Genomic DNA, 13,451 nt, shown 5'->3' with positions numbered 1-13,451 from the left:
TTTTTTCCTTAGAAGAGACTGATAATCCTTATTAAAAGCAAGGACTCGTGAAGGATTACCCTCTAAAAACAAAGTACTATTGACACAGTCTGACAAGAACGGTTTTATAATTGTTTTCATTTATATATAAACTCTGTCAAAGATTACCAATAATGAACAACTGTCCTAGAGACAATTAACTCTTTTATCGACCCTATATTCTTCATCTAGCTATACCTGGATTATCCTCATTGTTCCTGTTCTTTGTGCCCAGGCACTGACCACTCGAAATAGTCTATATACCCCAACACCTCCAGCATGAAGGTGTGGCTAAGTGACTAATTTTCACCAATGGAATATGGGCAGAAGTGGTACATGTAACTTTCAGTCAATATCCTTAAAGGGAAGGAGATGTATTTCCTTCTTCCTTCTTCCTGATGGTTGGAAAGTGAATGAAACAGCTGGAGCTCCAGTAACTATCTTAAGACTATAAAGTGACTTTGGAAGAGAACAGAATCCATGCACAAAACAGCACCATGACAAATCAACCATACCAGCCCTAGACTACTTTTGGACTTCCTGACATTAAAAGAAATACATTTCTATGATGTTTAAGTCTCTTTTATTTAGCTGCAACCAAATCTAATCCCGATTGGTATAGCCTCTATACTCAGACCCACTTCTTGTTTTCTTTCTTTATCTAAACAATCTTCACCCTGCTCCTTTGCCAGGCCCTTTTCTGCCTCCCAAACCCTTACTATGAGTACTCACCAATATTCCACCCTTGGTCTTTTCCACTCTTCTCCTAGGCCATAAAACAAAACAAAAACCAAACACACACACATCTCTATAGTTCATGTCTTTTATTTGGGCTCTAGTTTTATCTCCAGCTGTCTATCATTTCACTTGGATGAGACATAACTGAACAGGAACATAACTGATGTTTAAAATAAACAAAATAAATACCATAGTGATGGTAGCAATAGCAGTGGTTGTTATGACACTAATAAACAGCTAATATTTACTGAACTCTTAATATTTGCCAGGCAGTGTTCTAAGTATAAGAGCTAATCCTGACAACAATTCTATGAAGTAGGGAGTATTATCACCATACCCATTTTAAAAAAAACGAGGAAAGAGACCCAGACAAATTAAACAACTTGCTCAAGACACATAACTAATGTATCAAAAAGATCATTCAAACCTGGGTATTCCAGAACCTACCCTCTTAACCAGAGCGCACTGGTACTTAGGATGCTATCACAGCTTCAGACTTTTTAAGTTGTCCTCAGCAACCACACTATAATCATTTAAACATCCACTGTGGTAATAAATTTTATGCCTCTACATTTTCAGAAACTGTCAAATATCACTTAGAAATCAGTAAATAAGATGAGTGATCAAGCTAGAAAATACTCTTTTGAAGACAAAGGATATGATCATCAAGTAATGAGACTGGTTTTCTTGTATGACTCTACTGGTTCTGAAATTAGTTTCAAAAGACAAATTCCAAAGAAAATTTATTTGCTAAAATAAATGCATGGCCTCAAAAACAAATTACTTTAAAAAGAAGAGCATTCGTTTTTAGGTTCTTTAGTTTTGAAGCACCAGATTTTAAGTACCACTCAAATTATCCAATACCTAAAACTTGTATTAGCACTTGAACTCATTATCATTCTCCCTACACTGATCTAAGCTCCGTTCCCAATGTCACTATCAATGACACCACAATATACTTGCAAGGTCAGGCTCAAAACTTTGAGGTTTTATTTCTTCCAGCTCTTCCATCCCCATGCTTACTGTTCTTCCTCCATAAGAGTACCATGTTTTCTTCCCACATTACCCCACCACCATCCTACTGAAATACTCTCCAGCCATTCTCGACTACAGGTTATCCAACAAAGCTGCCAGAACAACCTTTCCCACTGTTTTCATCATATGACTTTCAACAGAAGTACCATCACCTACAGGACCAAATCTACATTCTTCAGCCCAGCTTTCAAAGCCTTCCATTAATTCTTCCTCATTATCACACACTTATAAACCTAACAAATCATATCTCTGTACTACTCATCATCAGTAAAAATCATTACCTTTCATTTGTGCATACTGTTAACACTCCCTTTTTGTCTCACTCAACTCACATATTGCACTCATTTTTGCTTCTAACTTCTCCTCGTTCCTCTCTGTGTGGAATTGTCTTCTGCCCTCTCCAGTCAGTCTGTTACTCTATCACTTCCTTCAAGAGCCTCCTCTTCCTTGAAGTCCAAATAACCCTCACAGAGACTGCTCTATTTTGTATTCCTCAACACAGGGACCATCCAGTAGCAGAACTAGGAGAGAATCTCAAACACTGACCAGACTAGGTCTTCATCTGTGTATGAGTGATTTTCTAAGGAAAAGATTAATTTTCATCAAATTGTTGTGTCAAATACCTTAGAAAGTTTGCTGGATGGCTGCCACAGTGAAAGCCCAGAGATATCCTACAACTTGCCCTGCTTTTCAGTTTGGCAATGGTAAAGCCAGAATTCAAACCCATCTTCTCATTTCCCCACCCAAAATGAATATAAATTTAAAGACCACTGCCCAGAATATAATTCCTGCTAGTTTAGAAACTGTGCTAGACACTATTCATAAAAACGTTATTTTTTTTTTACTCAGGATACAAAATTTATACACAATAACAAGCGATTCCAATTTAAGTGTGTTTGTGTTACATTAATACACATACACAAAAAACAGAAAGGAAGGAAATAATCCAAGATGTTAACAGTTACTTCCAAACGGTGAAAGTAAGATATATTTCCCAAATCCTCTGTAATGAGCACATATTGATTTTATAATAGTAATAAGAAATACTTTAAAAATTAAAATTGTGTGACATTATAAAGTCAAAGATAAATTCCCTGACTGTGAACTTAAGAGTCAGAAGCAGGGACACCTGGGTGGCTCAGTTGGTTAAGCAGCTGCCTTCGGCTCAGGTCATGATTCCAGCGTCCTGGGATCGAGTCCCGCATCGGGCTCCTTGCTCAGCGGGAGCCTGCTTCTAACCCTCTGCCTCTGCCTGCCATTCTGTCTGCCTGTGCTTGCTCTCTCTCCCTCTCTCTCTGACAAATAAATAAAATCTTTAAAAAAAAAAAAAAAAGAGTCAGAAGCAAAGAAAAGTTTCAGGCTACCCAAAGAAACAAACAAGAAGCACAGCACAAAAAAGAAACACTATGGCAAGAAGGGAAAGAAAAGCAATGTCACTAAATGTGACAACACTGGTGGCAGAAACCAAGAGCTACATGGCTTCTGGGGCTTGTCAACTCCAGTACTTAATAAATCACTGGTTCTCACACTAGAAGAGTCAAGAAACCAAAAAAGTCACTGGAAATTCTGAACGTATTGAAAGATGGTCACAATGAGTTTGAAACTGTTATCTGGGAGGGCTGCAGAGAATTACCAATCACATAAACAAATCAAGGCTATTTATTTTCCTCTAGGTCTTTTCCTAAAATTAAAATGTGAATTGAAAGCACAAAAGTTCCAAAAAGATTCACAGAATAAAAAAGTTTAGAGCCATATATAGGCCAATAAATTCATCTTTTCCTAGCACTGGTTTTTAATTCCAGTCCAAAATCCTTTATCCAAAACTCTTGGAGCCAGAGAGGCTTCAGAAATCCAAATTCATGTATGTGTTTTTGTTCCTCTCTTGGACTCTGCCTTTCAGTGAGTTTCTTCCTCACAGCTACCCACCCCATTTCCAAATCATTCTTGTTACCTTTTCCCTCTGATCTTTGTAAACAAGCAGGATTGCTATTATTATCCCTATTTTACAGACAATAGAAACTATAAACTGGACTACTAATATAAATTTGAGAGTTTAGGGTTTGAATCCAAGTGCTTCTTTCTTAAGAACTCTTCTGGTATTCCATGGCAAAGAACTTGAAAGAGCCCAATTACAAGCCGATATTAAAATTGTGCATATTCTTTTCTAAGAAGCATATCTCCTACTAAGGAGTACCACCTACCCTTTGCCCCTATTTTTGCCTCTGTGCCAAGTTAAATGGTCAGGAGCTGTCACAAATAGATACCATCACATTTACACGTTAACCTGTTATCTGGGAACCTCATGATACTAGACACCAGAACCTGCTGTTTCCAACAGTGCTTCTCTGCTTCTCTATTTTTATCCCTAGTCTGAAAACAGCCATGTTTGACATAAAAAGAAAAAAAAAGAAGAGGGAAAACAAATATTAATAAAACTGAAGAGTGAATTTGAAGAATGGAAAGCTATATAGAAGACTAGCATAAGACAGGTGAAAAATGCACGCCACAGACTGGGAGCAACTGGTCTATGTTTTATTGTGAGAGGAGAAAACCCTCTTCAAATGCAGGCTTATAGCTTGCTGAGTAATACCCTATAACTTCTCTTCTATCTAAAGCTCTGACAACTGGAATTTCTCTGTAATTCAATAAACTCTTACGAGTTACACGGGCTTCATCCATCCTGCTGGGCTCATTAATGGGGAACTCTAAATGTTTTCTCCACTAGCTAAGAGCACATTTTCTGGTGGGTGGCAAAGAAGGAGGGTTCTCTTTCAAGATATAAATAACCTAATTCCATTTCTTCTCACTTCTTCTATGAGTAGGAAGTCTGCAACAAATATAGTTTAACAACTAAAAGAAATGCCTAAATTATAACTGGTAGTGGTCATCAAAGATCATCCTATAGGCCCCCAGTTTTATACAAAGTGTGAGAGCTACTCTTATATTTATACAGGGTTATAATTAAACGTCTATACTTTTACTTCTGGCACTAATTCATGTAATTCTATTATGTCTAATGAGTGCTTGAGTGCCGAATCAACAACATACCAGTTTTATCATTCATTCTGGTGAGCTATTTTGTGAGTAGTTAGCTTATGGAGCTAATGAGGACAGGGTCACAGATTCAAACATGCAGGCCAATTAGCTTTGCTGTGTTTCAAGGTTCCATGGTCACAATCAACAACCTTAACCTTGGCTAACAACAACAACAACAAAAATACACTAATCATGTGAAGCATTAAGGGAATGAATATAGATGTATTACCAAAATCAATGACTATCAGAAAAATGTAATAAAAATTTTTTAAAGAAATACTAGTAACATAATCTACCTTTTGCCAACCCTGGTTAGTATGTGCCTAGTCCAAATAATCTCTAATCTTTTCAGTCATGTGGGGCTGGTATTACTATTCCTGTTTGAAAGATGATAAGAAAATGAACTTGGAATGACAGTAAACCAAAGTCATAAATTACTATTAAGTAGTAGAGCCTGGATTCAAAACTTGATCTAACTCCAAAGCTTAGGCTACTTCTACAATACCATATAGTGTCTCTAGATTGTGTCTTAGGGACAGAGGACAATCAACAAAATGTTTTTATTCAGAACTATTCAGCGCAGTCATTACTAACTGAGCATACTACATACTACATATCATACTACATTACTAACTAGCATACTACACTACAAACAGATGCTACAGCTGAGAATGAGTCTACCTTCCAAAACTTCTCTAAGTAAAAAAAAGTCAATGAACAAAAGTATTTAAAACAAAGGGGAAAATAAAACATTACAGGACACAAAGTAAATTTTAATGGAAGTGACTAGTGTCATAGCTTTATATAAAAATCTACAGTGAAAAAATAGTTATCTTGCTGATTCATAACTAAAAGTAAGAATAAGAGGTGCCTGTGTAGCAGTTGGTTAAACATCTTACTCTTGGTTTCAGCTTAGGTCGTGATTTCAGGGTTGTGAGATGGAATCCCATGTCAGGCTCTGAGCTAAGCATGGTGGAGACTGCTTAAGATTCTCTCTCACACAAATAAATAAATAAATCTTTAAAAAATAAATAAATAAAAGAATGAAATTGGCAAGGCAGAACCAGAGGATACCACATCAAAGAGAGTAAAGAACACATTCCCTAAGTATCTGAGCCTGTGGATTTCTTATAGCCAACCCCTATTTGTAGGAATTAAAAATAAACATTTCAATTCTTAACCTTAAGATTTTGCTTTGACCAACAAATCAGTTTTCTCTATTAGATTTTTCTTCACTTTTCTTCTTGGTTTCTCTAAACTCTCACTTCCTTGCAAACGCACATACACCAACGTCACTAAAAGTTCTCACCTTCAAACAATGAGGTCACCAAGCCTTCTGGAACCTACCTACTAAGCTAACTTTTGGAGTTGAATAGTCTGACTTTAAAAAAAAAAAAAAAAAAAAGGCAGGGGTGAGGGGAAGGACAAAAAATGCTCTACAAAATTCTGTCCTAGTTGATAGTCAATATAAATCATAAACATAGATAATTGTTCTACTACAAGTTACAATGTGCAGACAGAAAACCCCATTCTCACTACAGGTTACCAATAAAGCACCAGTTCAAAGCACATCCCAAAACAACCTTTTCACAATAGCATCTGGAAACCTCTAAAAATAAAAAAATGGCATAATATAATCTTTATATAAGGTGCAAATGATTTAAAAAAAAAAAAAAAACAAAACACAAAACACCCTGCAATCTGAGTACTTCTACTTACAGTATTTTTGGGTTACGGATAGCTACCTCATTTTATGGGGGGAGAAAGAGAGAATCTCAAGAAATACATTATCTAAAATTATCATTTTTGATCATCATTACAGTCAACAATTACAAAAGCAATTAAGATATTGAGCAATTGCTCCAGGCACTACTCAGGTCCTTATACTCACATCTCGTTTAATCCTTATAGACACTTTGTGAGGTAAATGTTATTATATCTAGTTTAGAGACTAGTAAACAGGCTTAGAGGTCAGCTACTTTGCCAAAAGTCAAAGCAGAAGTCACAGCACCAGGATCTGAACTGAATTTGTTCAATTTTGTACATTCAACTAAGGCACTGTACTGCCATCCTGGTTTTTGAACCGCATTCAAGTATTTTCCAACTAAAGATTTCAATGTAAATACAGGATTACCTAATTACCACACCTCCAAACCCAGAAAAAGTTGACTGTAAAATCCCCATTCTCTCTAAGGGAAAAATAAGACAAAAAGCCACCTGCTTAGAGTCTCAGATCTTAATTGCCAGAAGACTGGGATAGGGGCTATTCTGAATATATATATTCTGAATCCTAACCATGAGGAAACAAGAGTTCTAGCACATACACCTAGGATAGGTGAAGGTAACCCCAATATTTCAGCTAGTATGCACACAAGGTTAGTGGCATTATGTTAGCATTAGAGCTAGATTTAGGACCAGCAGTATCTGAAAAGGGGGGGAAGAAAACACAAGACCAGCTGGAAACAGGCATTAGGTCAGCACCACAAATGAGGAACATTAAGTGCTGAGATATTTGTACTTGTGTAATAAATGCAGGTTATGAGATAGCAAAAGGGGTAGACAGTTGGGCGTGTTGAGGGAAGGGAAGTGTCCAAATTCTGGGGAAACCTTAAAATCCAGATGAAGTTTAAAACTGACTCCACAGGGGCGCCTGGGTGGCTCAGTCCTTAAGGATCTGCCTTCAGCTCAGGTCATGATCCCAGGGTCTGGAGATGGAGCCCGGCACTGGCCTTCCTGACATCAGGCGTCCTGCTCCGCGGGGACCCTGCTTCTCCCTCTCCCACTCCCCCTTCTTGTGCTCCCTCTCTGGCTGTCTCTGTCAAATAAATAAACAAAATCTTAAGAAAAAAAAAAAATGACTCCACAGGTGCTAGGGCCTTAACGTCACCTCTTCAACAGGAACATTGCTTAAGAATGTTTGTATGGCTTGTATTCATTTCCACACACACTTCCACCTATTAACTCATTTGATTTTCACAGAGTGTGATCATATTATAATCGAGTTCATAAAGACGTAAATGTGGTTTTAAAATACAACTGCCCTACAGTGAAGAAAGGATATCGAGGCTACATCTGATACATGCTTTCTCACATATATCACTTCTGTCGGACCCCCGAAACAGCGGGAAACAGGCAGGCCAAAGACTATCATCCCCTTTTTTCAGATACAGAAACCAAGGCTGCGCTAAATGGGCTACAAAAGATGACAAGCCCAGCAAGTGGCAGACCTGAGACTCCTAGGGCATTAGACTCCAAATCCTATCCTTCTTCCCTTTCTCAACTCTGAAAGGCGTCTTTATTGATAAAGAAAACTTTTAATAATCGGACTTTGGGGGCGCCTGGGTGGCTCAGTGGGTTAAGCCACTGCCTTCGGCTCAGGTCACGATCCCAGGTCCTGGGTTCAAGCCCCGCGTCGGGCTTTCTGCTCGGCAGGGAGCCTGCTTCCTCCTCTCTCTCTGCCTGCCTCTCTGCCTACTTGTGATTTCTCTCTGTCAAATAAATAAATAAAATCTTTAAAAAATAATAATAATAATCGGACTTGGGATTTTCCGAGGGCCGCCCAAGACAACCAGGAAGTACATCCTCCCGTACAGACAGCTCACGCCCAACCTACAGCCCGTAGCCCGGGGCTCCCGGCCAGCCAAGCGGACTCACTGGAAAGGCTCGAAGCCCGGAAATCGCCGGCCGCCCCGGGCTCTTCTCGGGACGGCCTCGGTGGCCTACAGCCCCATACTCCGGGGCTGGGGGACGGGGGAGGAAAGACGGGGAGAGGGGGATTCGCCAAGGACCCGCTCAGTACCTGTTGAAACCCGGGGAAGAAATGTCCTCTCCGCAGAGAGTACTTGGGAAGAGGGCCCAGAGAGGGCACGCACTCTTAGAACAGCAAAAGGGGCTCGGCGGAACCCCGCAACCCAGGGCCTGCAGGGGTCGAAGGGCGGCAGCTTCCCAGTAACCTCCGCCCCAGGCGGGGACCCGCCCCTCGCATCACGTGAGGGGAAAAAAGTACCGGTAAAAAACAAAAAGGGAAAGGAAGTCTAGTCCAAAGTGTATGGGGAGAAGTGGAAGCGAATAGCCCCGACTGGGGGTGCGAAGGCAGGGAGGGACAAGGACGCGGGATTGCTCGTTACCGGGGGCGCCGTCGCTCTCTGCTTCCGCCGCCTCCTCGAAGCTCATGCTCTTCCGCTGGCGCCGCTGGGGCGCGCGCCAGGCCTCAACTCCGCCCCAGCCTCGCGCCGCGGGGCCTTCTGGGGACTGTAGTCCTTCCAGGCCGGTGCTACGTATACCGCTTCCCGGTCACGTGGGGGGGAGGGTTGGCAAAAAACCGGCTAGGAAGGGAAGGCGTTTGCGCTCCTGTCTGCCAACCCTCCCTGCTTCCTCTCGGCTATAAATGTGCTCTGGCCTCCTCACGTCCGGCTCAGTCACAACATCCCTCCTTTTCCTTTCCCAGCCAAGTTTTTTGAAAAAACCAATCTAACTCGTCTCCGCTTCTTCCTGCGTGCCCTGCAGGTTCTGCCCCCAGAAAGTGCCCTAGTTGCCAGTCAAATCCTCATTGCCAAACTAACGGGAGGAATTTTCAGGTCTTCCAGTTTAATCTTTAGGCACCATTTGAGGCTGTTGGACATTCTTTATCCCTTACTTTCTCTGTTACTACCTGCATTTTCCTTCTCAGGCCGTCCTTCTCAGTCTCCTTCAAGAATTCTTTTTCTAACCCATCTCTTAACTATTAGCGTTCTCCAGAGTTCTTGGCAATGGAATGAACGTTGGGGGCACCAAGCGAGGGCTGAGTGCCACATTTGTATATTCGCAACTTCATAGTCCTAGGAGGACTCCTCCTCATCCATGTCGCGCAGGCGTCTCAAATGCAGCAATTTGACAAGGGAACAACCCCTCCCCCACCCCATTCACTAATAGTCACTCCAGCCCCCAACCTAGATTCCTCCTTCTCTCCCATGAGATTCCTCTTCCACCCATACTCAAATGGTCACTGAATCTTACAGAGTCTATCTCCCAAGCATCTCTTGAATCTGTTCTCTCTTCACATCCACTGCCAGTGATTTAACTCAGACCAGCATCATTTCTTGCATTGGCTTCCTTAGTGGTCTCAGCACCTCAGCACCTCTGTGTAGTCCTGCCTACTGCCATCTGGCCCATTTGTGTAAATGGCAAATTTAATCATGTCACACTTTTGGTAATCTCCTTTAAAGGATTCACTCGATTGGATTTGGGAAGAGGTATGGAGGTGAATGCTAGGAGGTGAATACAAAACAAGAATGCTAGCCCCACTACTCCCCCACCATTGCCATCCCATATTGTGGTTGGGAGGTTCAGAGAAGGAAGATTTATAACAGATCTTAATTTAGGGTAGGTGGGCATAAGCAAATTTTAAAGGTTCCCCAGGTGATTGACTCACTTAACAAGAATGTTTTTTGTTGTCTAATGCACACTAGGCATTGGGGTGGGTGCTGAGAAAATACTAGCGAGCAAGACAGTCCCTGCCCTTCTGGAGTTTACATTCTCTTGAAAGAGACAGATAGAAATCGAATGATCACATACAAGAAAACAAAACCAACGATAATAAAAACCACAATTACCAAAACCCAGAATTACCAGCTGTGATAAGAATTATGCAGGAAAAGCAAACAGTCCCTTTCCCTTCCCCTCTGCCACCTGCTCCAGCCCAGGGTGAAAATTAGCATATGCTCCTGGTCTATCAAACAAAACCTGTCAGGAGCTAATATCCTCCCACTCCCTCCCACATACATCTAGATTTACTAGACTGCTGGATTGCACTTGCTCTCTCACCTTTGCAAAAGCTGTCCCTCTGTTTGGAAAACCCTTCCCTTTCTCCCTTTACTAATTTCTACCTTGTCTAATTCTCCTCTGTTGGACCAAAAACAAACCCAGCATAACACCAGCCACATGGAAGGATTTTCTGAGGATTGGTTTGAGTCAGCTGATAACTACCAGGCAAGCAGAGGGGAGTCAGGATGGTTGAATGTGGGCTACTGGGGGCAGGGCTACATTAGCCAGTTTGGAAGCATAAGGCCTGAGCCAACATAACCCATCCTTCACAACCCAGATCAGGTGTTACCTCCTCCAGGAAGCCTTTACTGAGCTTCCCCCAAGATAAACTACTGCCTCTTTATTAGGTAATCATTTGCCCCCATCCCAGCCTCTTTTCCAGTGACATGCTAGACCCAGATCACACCAGGTTTGAAGAGCCAACTGTTAAATACTAAGGAATTTTACAAGTCAGTTTCTAAGCCATTGGTAGCTTGAAATCCGCTGTGACTGGAGTATTTAAACCACCATGCAAATAAGCAAATGACAAATCATGGCCTTTGGGGGGTTTTTTTGAAGAGTCGTTTTGCCAGCATATAACTGTCTTTATCATCTCATGCATCTCTACGTTGTACCGTGGTGATGACTCCCCTATTAGATGAATTCCTTGTAACAACTTCATTTAGCATGTATTTATTGTTATTTACTACTATACACAAGAGACCAGCAAGATGCTGAAGGGTATACAGTGGAGAACAAAAATGCATGGTCCTTACTGTGAAGGAGCTTACAATCTAGCAGATAAGACAGAAAATAAATAAAGACCTCCATACCTACAAATTGAGCTGGGCTGCTTTGAGACAGAGCATCCTGGCAATGAGTGGTAGTGGCCAGAGAATACAACACTGCTTTGACAAGGTGGTCCGGGATGGCCTGCCTGAGGAAATGAACATTCCACTGAGCACCAAAGGGTTGAGAAGGAGATAGTCAAGGGGAAAAGTGTTCCAGCCGAAGGGATCAGACTATACAAAATAAAGCTAAGCTGTTTGAAGGACAGAATCATCAGTTTTGTGGGGTTGATATGATGATTAATTGTGTCAACTTGACTGTGCCACAAGGTGCCTAGATTAAACATTATTTCTGGGTGTGCATCAAGGATGTTTCTGGTAGAGATGAGCATTTGAATCAGTAGACTCAGTAAAGTAGATTAATGTAAAGTAGAGGGGTCTCCAGTATGGTTAGGCATCATCACATCTGCTGAATCCCTGAATAAAACAAAAATCAGTGGAAGGGAAGATTCATTCCCTTCTTGCCTATCTGTTGAGCTGAGACATTGGTCTATTGGTCTTCTCCTGCCCTTGGACTAGGATTCACACCACTGGATCTCCTGGTTCTCAGACCTTCGGACTCAGACTAGAATTATACCATTGGCTTTCCAGGGTCTCCAGCTTACAGAGGGCAAGAGACTGTGAGTCTTCTCAGCCTCTACAATCACATGAACCAAGAACTCACGATATAAAAAGTGTATAAATCTCATAAATACACACACACACACACATAAATAGGAGAAACATACAGAGATAGAGATAGATTGATAGATATTCTGTTGGTTCCTATTTCTCTGGAGAACCCTGACGAATTCAGGCAGAATGTTGGTTTAGTGATCCAGATGGCAAGAAGAGATAACTAGGGGTGCTTGGGTGGCTCAGTGGGTTAAGCCTTTGCCTTCGGCTCAAATCATGATCTCAGGGTCTTGGGATGGAGCCATGAGCTCTCTGCTCGGCAGAGAGACTGCTTCTCCCTCTCTCTCTGCCTGCCTCTCTGCCTACTTGTGATCTCTCTCTGTCAAATAAATAAAATCTTTAAAAAAAAAAAAAGAAGAAGAAAAAGAAGAAGGACTAACTAGAACTAGGTGTGCATAGCCCTGAGGCCACAGGAAGGACCTTGGATTAAATTATAGCCACCAAAAGGTTTAAATGAGGGAGTGATGTTATCGATATACATTTTGATCCCATCACTCTTGGTTTTGTTTGGAGGACCACAGTAGAAGTGGGAGCACATTGTGGCTATAGTCTAGGTAAGAAATAACGAAACCAAGTGCTGGCCATGAAACGAAGTGCGTGGGTTTGACAGGTATTTTGCAGACCAAGTCTATAGGACTTGCTGAAAGATCGAAGGTAGACGACAGCGCAAGAAAAGACCCAGGGACAGAGGTTGTTCATATTTATCTGCATATCCTCAACCCCTAGAATAGTGCCTGGCACATAGTAGGTGTTCAATAGCTGTGTGTTCAACAATTTCATTCATTCTACATGTTAAGCCCTGCGCCCTGTCAAGGTCACATTGCTTCATATAGGGCCTCCAATAGCCCACACAGTACCTTTGTGCAAATTTCAAAAAAAAAAAAAGAAAGAAAGAAAGAAAAAGGTGCTCCTTCCTCTAGGTGGATACAGCAGAGTGCCCAGATTGATGAACGGAGCAGAAACTACATTTCAACCTCCAATTACTCCCTCGGGGGACACCCCTGTGCTGGGTACCATCTGCACAACCACATACGGCATCCCTGGCTTAACATCCCTGGGAGAGGATTTTAGGGCATTGAGCCCAGTATTCCTAGGGAGAATTTGGGGTCAAGAGAAAGGAAGCTGCCGGCCTGGGGTCTCCAGAGCTGCTGCTGTGACTGACGGTCAAACCTTTGCCCTCTGAATCCCTGTGGGCTCTTTAGCCTTGGAGCCACATTGTCTCTCCCAAATCACTCAGACCATCAATAAAAGGCTAACTTCACAATGGTGACTTTGCTTCCTTGAGTTTCTCATCTGTCTCGGTTACTATTGTTAGAGTAT

At 41.6% G+C, this 13,451-nt stretch overlaps 1 protein-coding gene across 7 annotated transcripts in view; it reads right to left on the bottom strand.

Moving 5' to 3' along the window:
• The window catches only part of R3HCC1L (R3H domain and coiled-coil containing 1 like), a 93,021-nt gene extending 83,972 nt beyond the window's left edge, over positions 1-9,049 (bottom strand). For 3 of the 7 annotated variants that reach the window (XM_047702343.1, XM_047702340.1, XM_047702345.1), the window contains exon 1: positions 8,627-8,928. The gene's annotated coding sequence lies outside the window, so the exon portion shown is untranslated. Of the gene's footprint in view, positions 1-8,626; positions 8,933-8,954 lie in introns of those variants that run through there. The other 4 variants (XM_047702344.1, XM_047702341.1, XM_047702347.1 and 1 more) reach the window with 3 other exon arrangements.
• Positions 9,050-13,451: the final 4,402 nt, after the last annotated feature.

Source organism: Lutra lutra, chromosome 14 (assembly GCF_902655055.1).
Source record: "Lutra lutra chromosome 14, mLutLut1.2, whole genome shotgun sequence".
In the NCBI taxonomy this organism is placed as follows: Eukaryota; Metazoa; Chordata; class Mammalia; order Carnivora; family Mustelidae; genus Lutra; species Lutra lutra.
This window is presented reverse-complemented; position numbering and strand designations above follow the sequence as displayed.